The 12773-nt window shown below is 37.4% G+C and overlaps 1 long non-coding RNA gene across 4 annotated transcripts in view; it reads right to left on the reverse strand.

Annotated features, from left to right (window-relative positions):
* The window catches only part of LOC103788360 (uncharacterized), a 413224-nt gene that overhangs the window by 172756 nt on the left and 227695 nt on the right, over positions 1 to 12773 (reverse strand). For all 4 annotated transcript variants that reach the window (XR_013525688.1, XR_013525695.1, XR_013525686.1 and 1 more), the window contains exon 8: positions 4023 to 4085. This is a non-coding gene — a long non-coding RNA (uncharacterized LOC103788360). The remainder of the gene's footprint in view (positions 1 to 4022; positions 4086 to 12773) is intronic.

Genomic DNA, 12773 nt, shown 5'->3' on the forward strand with positions numbered 1-12773 from the left:
ACTCATGACAGGGTAATGAAAAGGAAAGAGAGAGGGTCCCTGAGTTGTCACACAGAGGAAGGCCATCCTCACCTTAAAAACACCCATGTCAGACTATGATTGAGCAAGAAATAAATTATTCTGTCAAGGTTCTGAAATTTGTGGGGGGGTGTTATTATAACTACTGTTGTCGTAAATACAGTATGAACTGACAATTAATTGTTGAATTTGACGGCTAGGAAATGATTACTAACAGAAGGATGATCAGGTAGTAGCTACACAGAGATGCAAAGTAAAAGGAAGGTTTTTGTTCTAATATTAGAACCCAAAGGAGATTTCATCATTTTTTAGAGGCTTGAGCATAAGCCATGAGAGAGGGAATGAGTCCGTAGAACAGAGAGGAAATTATTCATAGAGCAAAAGTCATGGAGGCATCCTAAGGCTATGGCAGGTAATGACCTTGATCGCAAGGATAAACAACTCTTCCAATGACTGTCAGAGGCTGAAGTAAGAAAAGATGAATACATGCAGAAGATCAATCCGAGGGGGCACTTAGGTTCCAGTAAATATTATAACCATAATCACTAAGCATCGAAGTTGGATATATCTTGGCAATCAATGCCTGTTGTAATACTTTAAATTTTTTAAAACTCACAAAAAACACATTGGTATCTATATGTTGTCATTATCTACTTAACGTTATTGAAAAAGAAACGTCTCACCTTGAGTTTTCTTCAACTTGCTCATTTCTTACTTATTCACCTTTGAAGGTGATATACAAGATAAAAATCCCTTCCCGCAAAACATTACCAAAGATCTAACATCAAATACTGTCCCTAGAAGAGAACTATATATTAAGAGTAATTCTTTAGTTTTCAGACACTACTTTCTGACTAAGAGCAACATGACAAGGAAATGTGGTTATTAGTCTTGGGAGTTGCGATATTTCTGACTTACAGATATATTTGTCTCTATACAGCCCCACTGTGGGACTGAATGTAATCAAACTAAACTAAAATTGTCCCCAAGTGCTGGAAATGATAGAAATAAATGAGGCGATAGAGAATAGAAAGTGATGGGGTAGGGGAAAGAGAAAGAAAAGCCGTGTTCAATGTCTTTATTACATTTAGTTTCTTAAAGCAGCGGTTTGCATGTCTGGTCTAAACCCTCATTTTTAGGTATTAATACATTTTCACTATAATATTTTTGGATCATTTATAGTAGAAGTGTGTGTCTGTGTGATTAATGTGAAATCTCTGTTAAATGAACAAGATTTATGCTCATGAAGCAACTGTATTGTTTCACAGTTAGTCGTTCTAAGCCTTCTCTCCGGATATTTTTCCCCTCGGATCATGGGCAAGTCTCATAGCTTTTCTGGCCCCTCCCTAGAAAAGTCTCATTTCAGATTTGAAAACAGCTAGATCAGTGAAATAAGTACAATTTGTAACACCCTTCGAGTTAAAGCTCTCTGCAACCTAGTTCTGACGCAGGCACAGAAGCCTTGAGTGCAGAGCTCAGCGTGTCCAGCTTGCTCCAGCATGTCCTAACTCAAGCTCCTGGACCTGCACCAGCCAGCATCAAAGAAGCAGAAGACAGTTTGTGGACAAAGAGCACATGCTTATTGTGCAGATGCAGTCATGATACGCTCTTGGTTCCTTCTAAACAGAGAGCTTGGTACAATCATCCCTTGCTTTCAGGACGCTGTCTTGTGGGTTTGGGGGTTGATTGCTTTTCATCAGGGAGGAAGAAGCAGAACTCTCTCTGTGCCTTTCTAAGGTAGACTGTGCCACTCCTCCCACTGTCTTTAGGCTTCCCTTTGCCTCTCTCAGCCTGTGGGCATCCAGCAACCCACTTCGCTCATGCCATCTGGAGGTCCTTCTGTTCTTCCAAGCAGTGTGCTTAGGCTCTGCCACCACTGGGCCCACAAGTAAACTGTCTCTCTCTCATCTAGCACCTTGGTTGCAAATCTTCTCCCGGAACTGGCATTTTTCTTTGATACCAGTCGGGGGCACCCCAACCTCTAGTCTGTTGGCAGGAGGCAACAGCAGTTCCCCCACTTCCAGGACACATACGTCAAGCCTCCATTGGCTCTCTTAAAGCTTCTGACAACTTTTTCCTAGGCATTCTCATTCTCCCTTTCTCTTCATGTACACACACTCATTCTTGCTCTTGCTCATGCTCTCTCTTAAATTTCCACTGTTTTATAGGCTGGAGGTGAGTGGTAGCTGACATTGGTTTACCCTTGGCATCTGCTACATGTGTGGTCTCTTCCTTCCTTAAGAACATAGAGTTACTTGGCAGTTCTTTTGTCCTTAACAACTTTGAGAGAAGAAACAAGGCCATAAAAAGTCCCACTGCAGAATCCTAATACATTCATTTCCTTAACTTGCTTCCTCTAGACTAGAAGTTCCTTAAAGGCAGAGACTTTGTGCGCTATCATGTTCCTCAACACCCGACATGGCGCCTGGTACATAGTAAGTGCTCAATAAATATTTGTTAGATGAATGAATTCTGTTCTATTTATTCATTTCTGAAATAAAAGCTCTTTCCTTTCTTTTCTTTCTTTCTTTTTTTTGAGATAGGGTCTTTCTTTATTGCCCAAGTTGGAATACATTAGCATGATCATAGCTCACTGCAGCCTCAAACTCTTGAGCTCAAGCGATCCTCCCACCTCAGCCTCCAAAGCAACTGGGACTACATTATGATGGGTACTTTCTTAAATTATTTTTTGTAAAGACAAGGTCTCACTATGCTCACTGTATAGCCTAGGCTGGCCTGAAAGTCCTGGCCTCAAGTAATCCTCTCTCCTTAGCCACCCAAAGTGCTGGGATTATAGGCATAAGCAAGCCTTTCTTAACGTGACCACCCAAGCCTAAATTAGCCACAGGAAGGTATGGTCTGACTTTAAGAACGGGAGCATTTTATTTCTTTTTGTCACACAATGATTAGCTTTTATATAGACTTGCACTAATTAGAGAACTCTTTGTTATCTTTTCCATTGTTCACATGGGCTTAAATAAGACAATATAAAATGAAATCATTTGACTGACAGGAGATTTTGAAGATCATCTAGCTACTCGGCTTAAAATAAGAGATTGAGGGACTTGTGCTAAGTCTCAAGAACAGCTAGTTCTTGGCACGGTAGAAGGCGGAACACAAAATTACTCTCAGTTCAACGAGACAGTATGTTCCTTTTATTAAACACTAGGCAGTATCTGTACTACCTCAGAAAGTACTTGCAAACCAGATCAAGTCAAGGTTTTTATTTCTAACATAATTAGAGGCTTCTTATTGACAGACCTCATCATTTGTAATGTATTGGAACAGTGGAAGTGTTTTAAAAAATGTATGACTTTCTTATACAATTCTAACCAAACGACATATTGATTATTTGACTGACTGAGACTGAAGATTACAAAAGGATTTTTTTCAAGTGATTTAAAGTAATTATTCGAGTTGTAAGTCTGATCCTGGCAAAACTGTGTTTCCATAACTTTGCCACCGTTGCTGTCTTCAGCAAAAGTCTGTTTACTCCCGGTAGCATAGAGAATTTTCTCTCTCTCCATAGAATTCCTATGGAAATTACAGATGGAACTGAAAGACTTCTATAGCTGTGATGGGTTATCACCAGCTCTTGCACCCTGCTGAGTATGTTTTTTTATCCCCTCTGTTAGATTATAAGCAATGCATAGACATTTGATCCCACTTTGTATCTTCTTACAGCACCTAGCAGATATTTATTGGTATGTTTACTGAATAAATGCACCAACATTTCAAGTCTGTGGAGTTTCTTTCTTGGGGCTACTACTCCATATTCTTTAAGTCATATATTAACAGTATTTCAGAAAATGTAAATTTAAAAAGTTACAGGAAATCTCTCAGAAATTAAAAATATTTCTTTATAAACAAATTGTCTTTCTTTTCTTCCAAGTTTGACTTTTACAAAATCATTTTATGGTATTCCTAGTCTTGTCTTTAATATGCCCACTATAGGAATTATTGTCCTTAGCCAGCAAATGCACAAAATTTTGTTTTGAACTTACAGGTGTTGCAGGGGATGGAAAGGCATCTACTCCAGCTCATCACCAAGTTCATGGTTGAGGGCCCTATAAAAAAATAAAAGCTTAATGAGAGAAAAATTATACAAATTTATTTAATATAAGTTTTATGTGACATGGGAACCATAAGAATTAAATACACAAATAAATAGAAAAACCTGTGTATTTTTAATGCCCCATCCCCTTTTTGTTAGACAGAGTCTTGCTCTGTCAGCCAGCCTGGAGTGCAGTGATGTGATCTTGGGTCACGGCAACCTCTACCTCCCGGGGTCAAGCGATTTTCTTGCCTCAGCCTCTCAAGTAGCTAGGAGGCATGCCCCATCACACCTGGCTCATTTTTGTATTTTTAGTTGAGATGGGGTTCTGTCATGTTGGCCAGGCTGGTCTCAAACTTTTGGCCTCAAGTGATCCACCTGCCTCAGTCTCCCAAAGTGCTGGGATTACAGGCACGAGCCACAGTGCCCAGCCACTTAATGCCAATTTTGATGAAGAAATGGATAGTCACGAAGAAATATGAGTGAACAAAGAGGGTATGATCCAATGGTAATATACTGGGGAAAACTTAGCAAGGCCTATTTATTCACATTAATCTCTGTGTCCTTGTGTTCTTTTTTTTTTTTACTTTAAGTTCTGGGGTGCCTGTGCAGATCTTGCAGGACTGTTACATAGGTATACACACGCCATGGTGGTTTGGTCCCTTCATTCCCCCGTCACTTACCTTAGGTATTCCTCCTAATGTTATCCCTCCCCAATCTCCCCACCCCCTGCTCTGCCTCCTCTACCAGCTCACCCAACCCAACAGACCCTAGTGTGTGATGCTCCCCTCCCTGTGTCAATGTGTTCTCATTGTTCAACACCCACCTATGAGTGAGAACATGAAGCGTTTGGTTTCTGTTCCTGTGTCAGTTTGCTGGGAATGATGGTTTCCAGATTCATCCATGTCCCTGCAAAGGAATGAACTCATCTTTTTTATGGCTGCATAGTATTCCATGGTGTATATGTGCCACATTTTCTTTATCCAGTCTATCATTGATGGGCATTTGGGTTGATTCCAAGTCTTTGCTATTGTAAACAGTGCTGCAATGAACATACATATGCATGTGTCTTTATGATAAACGATTCATAACCCTTTGGGGATATATCCAGTAATGGAATTGCTGGGTCAAATGGTATTTCTATTTCTAGGTCCTTGAGGAATCATTGCACTGTCTTCCACAATATTTGAACTAATTTATACACCCACCAACAGTGTAAAAGTGTTTCTATTTCTCCACATCCTCTCCAGCATCCATTGTCTCCAGATTTTTTAATGATCACCATTCTAACTGGCATGAGATGGTATCTCAATGTGGTTTTGATTTGCATCTCTCTGATGACCAGTGACAATGAGCATTTTTTCATGTTTGTTGGCTGCATAAATATCTTCTTTTGAAAAGTGTCTGTTCCTATTCTTTGTCTACTTTTTGATGGGGTTGTTTGTTTATTTCTTGTATATTTGTTTTAGTTCTTTGTAGATTCTGGACATTAGACCTTTGTCAGATGGGTAGCTTGCAAATTTTTTTCCCATTCTGTTGGTTGCCAGTTCACTCTAATGATTGTTTCTTTGGCTGTGCAGAAGCTCTTAAGTTTAATCAGATCCCATTTGTCTATTTTGGCTTTTGTTGCCATTGCTTTGATGTTTTAGTCATGAAGTCCTTGCCTATGTCTATGTCTTGAATGGTTTTGCCTAGGTTTTCTTCTAGGGTTTTTATGGTGTTAGGTCTTATGTTTAAATCTTTAATCCATCTGGAATTAATTTTTGTATAAGGTGTAAGGGAGGGGTCCAGTTTCAGCTTTCTGCACATAGCTAGCCAGTTTTCCCAAAACTTTATTAAACAATCTGTGTCTCTGTGTTCTTGTGAGTTATTTGTGTCCCTGTGTCTTCCAGGTATAGGGAGGGCACCTGTAGAATAAGGGTCTTATGACCTGCTTCAGGGGAGAAAGGACAGGGAAGATGAGACTAATATTCCTGCTTCCATTGTTTTCTCAAATGCTGAGGTGCCATATTTTGGTGTAATATCTCTTGAACCCCATCAAACTCATACCAAGTTACAAACATTTTAATGACTTTCTGAACTCACACTTTGTATCAGTTCTTCCATTCAACAGTGTTGGAGCAGGAAAGCATTTGATGTGTCTGAGGCACAGGTCTTTTTCAGCTGGGTTTGAATCCTAGTTCTTTCTTTTACTGATTTATGATGCTGGCAATTTAATTAGTATTCATAAATCCTATTTTCCCCTTTGATAAAGTGGACATAGTAGCAGAAAGTATCTTATAGGGTGGTCATGACGAATAAGACAATGGGGTCTGTAAAGCATTAGTCATGTTGCTTGATTCCTTCTAAGTACTCAGTACAATGTGTTAAAATGTTTGGTCACAATTGTCAGAAGCTAACCAATTTCATTATGTTGACTTTGCCTTCTTGACCTAAAGTAGCAAATTATAATAATAAATAATTTCAGATGATACTTTGAACACCACCTTCTATAAGGGATGATGACAGGTTTTTATGAATGTATAGTTTTATAAGGGAGACCCACATATACACTCAAGTCCAGGGAGGACAATTATAGACACAATTGGCAAAGCCAAGGTTCTTAGAAATGCTGTGTAGCTCTGAGGAGAAAGGGATTGATTTATGCTAAGAGCTGGCAGGAGACGGGTTAAAAGAGGACTTCACTGGGGAGGGGACTTAAGAGCTGAAACCTGAAAGGTAAAGAGGACTTGGAGGGGAAATAATAGGAAGAATGGCACTGCCACCCAAGGAATCATGCAAGAAGAAGCTTGAAGGAAAACATATGGAATGTTTTAGAGCCTCCTGATATTCATGGCGCATGGTAGCAGCTCAGAGTTGGAAGACAGATTGATGGGCATCCACAGAGTTTCGAATGTCTCACCAAAGGACCATGGCTTGTATTCTGAAGACAATCAGAATCCATTGCAGATTTTGGAAGCACCGTTCTCAAACAAAAGGTAAGTAGAGGGAGGGCAAAATATTAAGGAGGAGAAACTATTGAAGTTATGATAATTAATAGTACAATTGAAGAGTGATGAAGGCTAGAACCAAGCCTGTGTCAGAGGAAATAGAAAAGTTAGACTCAGACCACAGATGTGACAGCACCTGAGGCACAGATGTCTGTGAAGTGTATGGATAAGATATAAGGAGTGCTCTTGTTTCAATGACAAGTAAATGGTAAAGAAGGTAATGAGGAAGGGAACAAAAAAGACAAGATTTGGGTTTGGGAGAGGGACTGGAGGAGAGGACAGGATGTTGGTTTGAGAAATGCTAAGTTCAAACAGTTTGAGGAAATCCAACTGGAAATGTGCAGCTAATAGTTGGATATACCAATTGACTCCAGCCTTTCCCAGTTCTCTATTAAAAATTTTTTTTTAATTTTTTTTTTTAATTCTTCCAGCAATTGTCCTCTAAGGAATTTACTTCCTAAGACTTGATTTGAATTCTCTTCCTAGCTCTATACTCTTTTGGGGTGCTCTCATGTACTCTCATGGTTTCAAATGTTACCTCTATGCCATTGACTCGCATATATTTACATCTCTGTTTTAACCTAACTCTTTCTGGAATTGCAGATTGGTATATTTTCTTCATGTCCACAGTCATTGCCATAGTTTAGTTCCTCGTATTTTTTGCCTGAATGTCTGCATGCCAGCATTGGCATGTCTGCATGTCTGCATACTAGCATGAGTTTTGTAAAATAAAAATTTTTTCATGTCCTTTCTTGGCATAAAATCCTTTACTAATTCTCCATCACCTTCAGAATTAAGTATCTGAGTAGCAGAAAAATCCCTTCAGTATCTACCACTTGCTTACCTTTTTGTCATTGGTCACCATTCCTCTCCTATATAACCTAAGTTTTACTGGAAGTTCTCAAAAATACTTGTTCTTTCTCATGATCTAACCTTCCAATATGCTTATTTTGCACGGAACATCATCCCATGATCCAAAAATCTGTTCACCTTCAAGCCTCAGCTGAAGTGTCATTTTTTTTCTAACTCACTTTCCCCACTTCTATTCACACTCATTGTATCCAACACACACACACATACACACACAGAGTTGGTATTAAAGCTCTCTCCAGTGTGTTCCCACAATACCCTAAAACAGGAATTGTAGCACCTCAAACTTAATAATAATTATATTTGCAACTGCAATGACCATGTGCCAGACATTACACCAAACATGTCATACACTATATCACATTTTATGCTCTCAACAAATTTACAAATTAATTTTGTTATCCCTACTTTACAAAAGAGAAAAAAAACACTAGCAACAATATAGAGTGACAAATGCACAAGATGATTCATCATGACGTTACTTGTGATGATAAAAGATTGGAGAAAATCAAAACACCCATTAACAGAGGATTGGCTGAATAAATTATGACACAGACACAGCACACAAGGAAATACTATACAATGTATGAATGGAATAAGGAGGTTTCTGTGCACTCCCATGGAGTAATAGCTGAGATATATTATTAAGGTAAACAAAAGCAAGGCGCAGAAAATTTGATAAAAAAAACATTGGAAAGAAAACTAAAAACAAACAAATAAAAATGGCTATCTAAATGGTGAGAGAAGGAACAACATGAAAGGTACAGAAATGTAAAGATTTCTTTGGATATACCTTGCTACATAGTTTCAGCTTGGGAATCATGTAAATAATGTACATATTTTTTAAAATTTAAAAGAGCATTCTCTAAAAATAAGTGAAAATAAACAAATGTAGTTGTATACAAAATTAGTAAAACAATGTAACGAAGAAAAAAATCATGTGACATTAGAATACGATATTTGATTACATATCCATGTTGGAATATTTTCTAAAGACAAAAAGAGCCATAAAAATATGTGAAACTTTGTTCATTAACTTTATCGCTAGTATTAGGCTGGTGCAAAAGTAATTACAATTTCTTTGTAATAGTACCAATAGCAATTCTGGTACTATTACCCTAAGACTGCATATACACATATGTATAGACACACCATATATATTTTTCTATATACTAACTATACCCAATAAACATATATTTCTCTTACACTGAAAACTAAGAATTGCATTGTGTTAGAAAAGAAATAAAAGGTTAAAATTAAAGAAATTAGAAAAATAACTATGAACATGTATTTTTTTCAAAAATATGCATTTCTTAAATACGTTCACTATAAAATCCTGGAAGCAATAAGAAGCCAGTAAAAGAAATTCCAGTCACTAGATTTTGGTATCTAAATATCATCTCCCACAATAAGACAAATAGCTAGTTCTATATCTGAAAAAATATGCCAACTGAGCCTGGTGGCCTTTTTTGGGCCAGGAAAAGAAGGAAGTAATTAAAGGCCAGTGGAATTATTTAAGAATAACACTAACACCAACTTAAAAGGGCTCTCTTTGGACAGAGATGGAAAAATTGGAGAATCAAAATGAATTAAGAGCTTAAAAGCATTATTTTCAGCAGCAATGAACATATCTAGCACCTAGATCTTGGTTTCTAATACCATTTTCTGAAAAAAGGAACCAGAGCTTCTTAGAGAAAAAGCTTATTAAGAACTGAGGCAGGAACTTTGTAAGATGAGGCTGGAGCAGCTAGCAGGGCCAGAAGGTAAGGCAATGTTCACAAACAAACAAACCAAAAAATTCACAGCAATAGGAATATGTCAAATGGATACAGCAACCCACTGAAATAACTCCCAAAGGTCAAAGTTGGAACTATTTAGGCAATAGGATACACAAAGTAGTATTTGATTATAACCTAAAATATGAAATAAATACATGAGCCTTTACTGAAATAAATGATCAAAAATAAATAGAGGCAAATCTCCCATGCGAAAGAATTCGAGATAATTTTGTAATACTCTAGCCTTAAATGTGGATGGCATATGGTGAATTCCTTCCAAAGAATACAATATAGAAAGGCAGAAAAACAGAGTTACTTTGCACTGGAGAAATCTAAAAAAGACTGCATTAGCCAGGTGATCAAGGAAATCAACAGTGATCAGTCGTGTTAAGTGCATGTATCCTTCATATGTTGTGATGAAGCGGCATTTTTCACTTTGGTCTTCCTCTCAGGAATCCATAATCTCAGCACAATCATGAAAAGGATATTAGACAAATTCCAACTGGGGAACATTATAAAAATATTTGACCAAAACTCTGTTAAGATTATCAAAAACAAGTCTGAAAAACTGACACAGCCAAGGGGAACCTAAGGAAAGACATCATGACCAAATGTTATGGGGTTTCCTAAATGGGATCCTAGAACAGAAAAAGGCTTTCAGGTAAAAGCTAAGAAAATATGAATAAAATATGAATTATAATCAATAATAATGAATCACTACTGTTTCATTACTTGTGGTAAATGATCCACATTAATGTAAGATGTTAATAATAGGGATAGTTGGGTATGGAGTATATGGGAATTCTCTGTACTATTCTCTGCAGTTTTTTTGTGTAAATCTAAAGTTCTGGCTACATTTGATTTGTATATGTGAATATATCAAAATCTTTGAATTAATAACGACAAGAGAGAATGAAAAAATACCCAAGACTGGGTAATTTATCAAGAAAAGGGGTTTAATTGGCTCACAGTTCTGCATGCTGTATAGGAAGCATGATGCTGGCATTAGTTTAGCTTCAGGGGAGGCCCCAGAAACTTACAATCATGGGGGAAGGTCAAAGGGGAGCAGGGGCATCACGTGGCCAGAATAGGAGGAGCAAAGGAGCAAGGGGGAAGGTGTTACCCATTTTTAAATGACTAGATCTGACAAGCATGCACTCACTACCATGAGGACAGTACCAAGAGGACACTATACTAAGTTATTTATGAAAAATGTGCCCACATGATGCAATCACTTACCACCAGGCCCCACCTCCAACACTGGAGATTACAACTGAACATGAAATTTAGGTGGGAGATCACAGATCCAAACCACATTAATCTCACTCATCACTATTAGAGAGATAACTAGGCCATTAGTTACTGTGAAACTGACAATTTGAAGAAAAAGAAGTAGTCATTTATCTTGCTTTTCTGTATAAATTGTATTTCAGGGCAATCAAATAGTCATAAATAGTATGAGGAAGTTATTTTTTCAAATAAAGCATAGCTAACACATGTGGTAGGAATAATACAATTGGAAACCACCATTATGCAACCCTCAATGAGATAATATATTCAAGTAATAATCATCAGTGGATACAATCAATATATAAAAGTAGATTGAAACATTCCAATAAATAATTATGTTTCATTAAAAGTAGAAAATCAAAAACCTGGTTCCTCTTTATCAGATATAGCACGAAGCCCACAGAATCTTCTATTAAGTACTTCGGCCAAAAAAAAAAGGTATACCTAAATCTCTTTAAGAGTCTAGAGCCTAGATCTGGCTTCCATTTATAGACATTATGGGAGATGAAAGAGCAAATTAAATGACACCACAAGGAAGCAAACAAACAAATCCAAACTGTGGGAAATTCTACAAGAAAACAACTAATCCAGTTTCAGTGGTAAGTCAACTGCATGAAAAAAAGAAGAGAAAAGGATCAAGGTAGGTAAAGAGCTAAAACAATCAAATGTGATTTGTGAATGTTGGATTCTGATTCAAATGCAAAAAGAAATTTTTAGAAAGTCTGGGAAATTTAGTACAAACTGATTACTAAATCATACCAAACATGCTTACATTTATTACATGTGATAATGGCATTAAGGTTGCATAGAAAAAGCTTTGCATCTTTAATAGACGCATACTGAAGTAAGTAGGAGTGAAATGGAATGAGATTTGAGATTTGCTTTAAAATTCTTCAGTAAAGTAAAGGAAGGAAGAAAGGTCAGGAAGGAGAGGAGGGAAGAGAAGAAAAGAATGACAGAGGAATCCCAAATGGCAAAATCTTGCTGATTCGGAAATCTGGGTTACGGCTATAACGAAGTACTTTTGTCATATTGTACTTTTGTCTTTACGTATGTTTGAAATTATCTATTAAAAATATTTTTTGCTGTAGAAATTAATGCTTTAAGTCTCATATCCAGAAATGCAGATGCTGGTATTTTTCAGGATTTTTCCTCATTTCTGTAGTATATGACACTCTGCACTGAAATAAAATTTTTTTCCTTCACTTTTATTTTAGGTTTAGGTGGTACGTGTCCAGGTTTGTTACATGGGTAAATTGTGTTTCACTGGGGCTTAGTGTATTAATGATCATTCATGTAGTGAGCATAGTACCCAATAACTAGCCTTCCAATCCATGCCTTCCTCTAATCTCCCTCTTCAAGCGGTCCCCAGTGTCTATTGTTCCCATCCTTGTGTCCTTGTGCTCTCAGTGTTTAGCTCCCACTTATAAGTGAGAATGTGCAGTATTTGGTTTTCTGTCCCTACATTAGTTCATTTAAGATAATGTCCTCCAGCTGTATCCATACTGCTGCAAAGGACATGATTTCATTCTTGTTTACGGCTGCATCATATTCCATGGCATATATGAACCACATTTTCTTTAGCCAGTCCACTGCTGATGGACATCTTGGTCAATTCCATGGCTTTGCTATTGTGAGCAGGGCTTCAATGAACATACACGTGCATGTGTATTTTGGTAGAATAATTTATTGTAGTTGGATTGCTGGGTCAAATGGTAGTTTTGTTTTAAGTTCTTTGAGAAATCTCCACACTGCTTTTCACAGTGGCTGAAC

Source organism: Callithrix jacchus, chromosome 1 (genome assembly GCF_049354715.1).
Source record: "Callithrix jacchus isolate 240 chromosome 1, calJac240_pri, whole genome shotgun sequence".
Lineage (NCBI taxonomy): Eukaryota > Metazoa > Chordata > Mammalia > Primates > Cebidae > Callithrix > Callithrix jacchus.